We start from the raw sequence: 6,000 nt of genomic DNA, 5'->3' as shown, positions 1-6,000 counted from the left end.
TGACTAGATTTTTTTAGATTAGGATTTTAATAAGGGTTTTGACTTAAGTCTTATGAGATTGACTTGATTTTAAATAAGGTTTTTTAATCTTGCGTAGAAAAGAATATATTTTTAAGTTTTGTGGAGAACCCCTGAATTATATATTTAATTATTTTGACCCCCAGATGGAAGGGTCTTTTAATAAATTTCAAGGGAGCTCCACTTAAATAAGTGAGCAACCATCAACAATTTTGCCTAAAAGCTTAATTGATTAATTTTCTTAGTTCAGATTTTTAAATTAATTTTATTAAGCTTTCACTTTACGCTAATTAATATTTTATTTATTAATTTTGAAATTTAAAACTTTTAAAATTAGAAAATTATCGTTTTGCCCCCGAAGAGAACTTTTGCATTTCAAGTCATTTTTCAATATTCCAGGATATTTTAGAATTAATTTTTCGTAAGGAAATCGATTGGATTATGGGTTTATGTCACTTATGAAATTTTTGGCGTGAAATGATTGTGAACCTTTATGAGGGGTATTTTCATAATTTTGTTAAATTTAGTGAAAATTGGAGGAATGGAATATTTGATTCCATTTTGTTGTTTTATGTCTTCAAATGAGTTTTTCTAAGCGTAATGTAGGCGCTAGGGATGTTTTGATGTTAGGGGTATTTTGGTAATTTAGTCATTTTTAGTGATTTTTTTCGTAAAACTTCTCTTTGTCTAAAAAATGATGATTTCTACGTTTTGGGTCATATTTTTCTAGTGTAACGTGATTTCTAGAGTTTTGTTTGCTTGAGATACCTCATCTGAATTTCTGAAACATATCTAGTAACAGATATAACATTTGAATAATCATCCATCATTGGGAATCGTCACGATTGGGTTGACGAGTTGATTAATCAGGCGAGTGCAAAAATGGGATGTCTACACATTGTTTTGTCCTTTGTCATCTCCACATCTATAAAAGGCACATCTAGAGTTCAACCAATTAGGATTAAGGTCTCTACAAGAACTGATTTCATATTTTGCCCCATTATGAATTTGACTCTCTGGTGTAAAGAAGATAGTACTGCCCCTATAATATGAATCCACGACCTCTTTAACAGAAGATTGAACGTTGCTATCTTATTTTGAAAAAGGAAAATGCATGATGTTTTATTAAGTTCAGTAATTATTCGGGATGCCACCCAAAATAAAATTTTAGTTAAGTAAATTTAAAAAGTGTGGTTCGTTAGCGCGGAGCTGGATCGTTTGAGAAACAAGAATTACATCAGTACAAAGCTAGCATCAGCAAGGGAGCCGACATCAACATGGAGTTGGAAGAATATTTTGAAAAATAATTACATCAGCCGGAGCTGGCATCGACATGGAGTTGGTGTAATTAAAAAATATTACAATCAACACAAAGCTGGCATCAGCATAGAACTATCATCAACACGAAATTGGTAAAATATTTTAAAAAAGAAATTACATCAGCACGGGGCTAACATCGACACGGAGTTGATAGAACATTTTGAAAAAGAATTACATCAGTTGGAGCTGACATCGACACAGAGTTGATATAATTAAAAAGCAATTACAATCAGCACGAAGCTGGCATCAGCACAGAGCTGGCAAAACGTTTTGAAAAGTAGATTCATCAACACAAAGCTGGCATTGACACGGAGTCTGTAAAATATTTTGAAAAAAGAATTACCTCAGCACGGAGCTAGCATCAACACAGAGTCGGTAAAATATTTTGAAAAAAAGAATTACATCAGCACGAAGCTAGCATCAACACGAAGTCGGTAAAATATTTTGGAAAAAAGAATAGATCAGCACGGAGTCGGCAATGACACGGAGTCGAAGCTAGTAACGACACGGAGTCGATAAAAAATTTTGAAAAAGTAATTTCATCAGCACGGAGCTGGCATCAACGTGGAGTGGGTAAGTCATTTTGAAAAAAGAATATTACATCAGCACGGAGTTGGCATCGACATTGAGCCAGTAAAATGTTTTGAAAAAGTAATTACATCAGCACAGAGCTAGCATCAACATGGTGTCGATAAAACATTTTTAAAAGTAATTTCATCAGCACGGAGTTGGCATCGACATGGAGTCGGTAAAAAAATTTTGAAAAAAAAAGATTATATCAGCACGGAGCTGGCAACGACACAAAGTTAGTTAGTGGGTTAGGGTTATGGGTATGGAAGTGGATTGGATATAGATAATGGTTTGTAAGCTTTAGTATATTAGGCTTGGGTTTTGGAAAGTTGTAGGTTATTCTGGATTGGGTAGGATTTATTTTGGATTGGATTTTTTAAGGTGGGTAAATTTTAGATTTTAGGTGATGTGGAATTAGGTTTAGGTTCAGGGATAAGGTGAGAAATTAATTTTGGAGGGTTGAAGGTTTGTGGGCCTTAGGTTGGCTTAGGATTTTTTCCGGATTTAAAGGTGAAGCGGTGAGGGTTATGGAAGATGGTAGGTATCCCAAGTCTCTTTTTAAATTTATTCATATTTTTAAGGGTTTTGGAAATCATTGGATTGGTCTAAATGCCACGTGTTGGCAAATTGGGCTTTTTAGGCCCGTTGGCAAGCTTAATTAGATATCTTGTATCTTTGATTTCGGGGGCGGAGCGGTGAAGGTGGGGGTACATCGAATATTTTTGAGTGGGCCTACTAGGCCTTTAGGAGGTCTTAGGATCCTCCAAATTGATCAAAATGTCGCATTTCATTGATTCGGGCTTTTGAGGTTTGTTGGCAAATATTGTTGAAAAATTGATATTTTTGGGCCCTTTCGAGTAGGGGCCCATTCAAATTGAGATGTCTACAATAACGGATGCTTTTTTCCCTACTTAGTAAAAAATTTGCTTATAGAGAATGCATTCACTATGTGTGGTAGTACTTTGCATTTGCTAAAACGTCTTCGTTATGTTCAATGCACATAATGAACTAGCAAAATAGAAAGCGAATTTATGGTACGAAATCTGAAATCTAGACGCTATCAACTCATGAAAATTTAGTAGAAAATTTATATTACCCCAAAGAAAATATATACTAGAATCCAGATTCGAGAAGAAGCAAATAGTGGTATTGAAAATCGATTAAAATTTACAAAAAAACTATTTTAAAAAAATTTGAATAATAGAAAAAAATAGAAAATGTCCAGATCTAAAATATGAAGAAACACAGATCCAACCACGACCAAAAGGACAATGAAGGCACAATTTTGGTCCCCTTCCAAACATGATATTTTGGGGCACTAAGTTGATTTGAGGTATTTTAGGGCTATGGATGGACACATTTAACTTGAGTTCATCCTCGTGTTCCCATCATGGAAATGAATCAAGGATCCAACCTCAACATAAAGAGGTTGTCAGTTTAAGTATTTTAGATCTAGAACTTCTATCTATTATAACTTGAAGAGCACAAAAAAAAAACAATAAGGAAAACTTACAAGAAAACTAATAAACTTAAAGAAAAATGAAGAAAAAAAAAGTAAGAAAATTATAAATTTTATTAAGAAATAAAAAATAAAGGGAAGATTTACAGTTTTGAAGCTTCATCAATCAGAGTTCTTTCTCATGGAGAGAGAAAACTTCTCCTTCTCTTTCATCTTCTTCTTCTTCTTCCCCAAGTTTCCTTTTCTTTTCTTTTTTCCTTTTAGGAATAAGGCTGTCTAAACCTTAAGTTATCTTCCCTTTCACCCTCTACAGGGGAACAAAACTGAATTAAAGGGGAGTTTATTGCAAAAAGTCAACTAAAAGTACAAAATTGCCATACAATCAAGTTCTGTCAAGAGAGCAATGGGCATTCACTATCCTAATCAAATGGCCATTTGCTATTTGTCAACATAATTTATTTATTTTTTTTTTTCGCTAATCTAATATAGATCATGAATTTTGGAGGCCTGATCTGTAATTTTTCTAACCGTATTCGAAACAGCACAACTGGACTATACTCCCTTTGTAACCATCTAATGAGTATCATAGAAATTCACAAATAATCACCCGAACAAGGTTGTGGGTCCCACTTTTCACCAATTTGGTATCTGATGACGGCAACTTCATCTCATCATGTCTAACAGCTCCCAAGTGTCAATTCATTGTAAAATTATATAAATCCTCTAACTCCTAAAAACAAATTAATTTTTTTGTAATTATTACTGGAAAAAACCTTTTTTATTCGTACTTCAAGCAGATACGACTCTTCTAAACTTGATATTATTTTGCACATTTCTAAAGTGGATGTGTAGAGAATCATAGATGCGTATTATCGAGATACAATTCAGAAGCATTTGACGATGTTTGCTCCCGCACGACTTTTGGTTCACTAACGTCTCATTTCCTCTCTAATTCTATCAAACCGTTATCTCCTTTCCTATCCAAAAACCATCATTTCCGTCAACTTCTAAATCCCTTACACAACTATTGGTTCACGCATAAAGAATCTCCTTTTCTTTCCAATTCTATCAAACCGTTGCCTCCTTTCCTACCCAAAAACCATCATCTTCGTAATCTTCCAAAATCCTATTCTTTTTCACATATTTTTTGATTCCTCCAAAGCGTCAACAAGCTATTACTTTGGATTTCTTGAAGGCATGAACAAACTGATTTTTTGAACATAGTACTCTTTCTTTCCACAAACACACAATTTGATTCATTAATGTTGTTTCTTGGGTACATTTATGGTTTTTACTTGAATTTACTTATTTCTCGCTTTATTTTAGACAATTTGTTTCTTAATTAAGAATGTTATTTCTATGTTGTTGACTGAACTTAACTACAATAGATTTTCTGTTTTAAATTGTCCCAAAAAAAAAAAAAAAAAATTCTCAAATATTTATAATATAGTGAACAATAAAACTTTTTAACATAAATTCGAAAAAAAAAAAAAAAAAACAAAAAGATTAACTAAATTGTTTAAAATTAATCAATGTGTGTAAATTAAATAGTATTTTGATGAATTCATGTTGAGAATTTACAATCTTAAGGTTTTTTTTTTTTTTTTCTCTGTTGTAGGCACAGGATCTACAAATCCACGTTGCTCAAAAAGTAAGATTTTTTTTTTTTTTTTTCTCTGTTGTAGGCACAGGATCTACAAATCCACGTTGCTCAAAAAGATTTCATGCATCTGCCAAGAGTCGAACCCGAGTCTTTTGCTTGGAAGGCAATTATACTAACCGTTGGACCATAAATGTTTGTTATACTGGAGACATTGGATGCTTTTATAAATTCAAAATTTTGTGTGTCTAAAATGCGTGATTTGGGAAATTGTTTATTCATTGGCCACTTCTTCCCAACCAATAATGAAAAATGTTGTAATCTAACCGTTAGACATCGCCAATCAAGCTGATATTCGTCATATAAAACCATAATGGACCCATTGTTTCAAATCTTGGTATCATTTAATAAGTGGAAAATTGAATTTGAATTGTCCCCTTAATTATCTCATTTGATAAACAAGACGACTTGGACAATAATTTCAAAATTTAGGCTTTAGTCAACTGAGGTTTTAATATTTTTTATTAAAATAATTATTTTTTATTAAAATAATTATTTTTTCATAATTTATATATTTTAATATAAATAAAATCTAATCTTGTGATCGGGGCGGAGCTAGTAAGGAGCTGATGGGGGCAATTGGCCTCACAGACCTTTGAGACACTCCTATATTTTCAACTATTTACATACCTTATATGTCCCCACTCCCTCACCTCTCTCCTCATTTGCCCTCACATCCTCTCACCTCCCTCCAATTCCCCCCTCCCTTTCAATTTTTTGTTGATGACATTGCCCCTTGACCGGACGTTCTCATATACTAATTGGAAATGATCTAAATATCTTTTTCTTTAATTTCTAATAAAAAATCTCTAAATTTCTCCCTAAAATAGTTTATCTTTAAGTTCTTCAACTATACAATTAACCATAGTTTGCCCTCACTACAAAAAAATCCTGGTTCTATCTCTACTTATGATTGAGTTCTTCTAATTCATCTTATTTTATAAAAATATTATAATCATTTATATTTAAATAT

The sequence above is a fragment of the Akebia trifoliata genome, chromosome 6 (assembly GCF_017979445.1).
Source record: "Akebia trifoliata isolate Shusen 1 chromosome 6, ASM1797944v1, whole genome shotgun sequence".
Taxonomy (NCBI): Eukaryota; Viridiplantae; Streptophyta; class Magnoliopsida; order Ranunculales; family Lardizabalaceae; genus Akebia; species Akebia trifoliata.
This window is presented reverse-complemented; position numbering follows the sequence as displayed.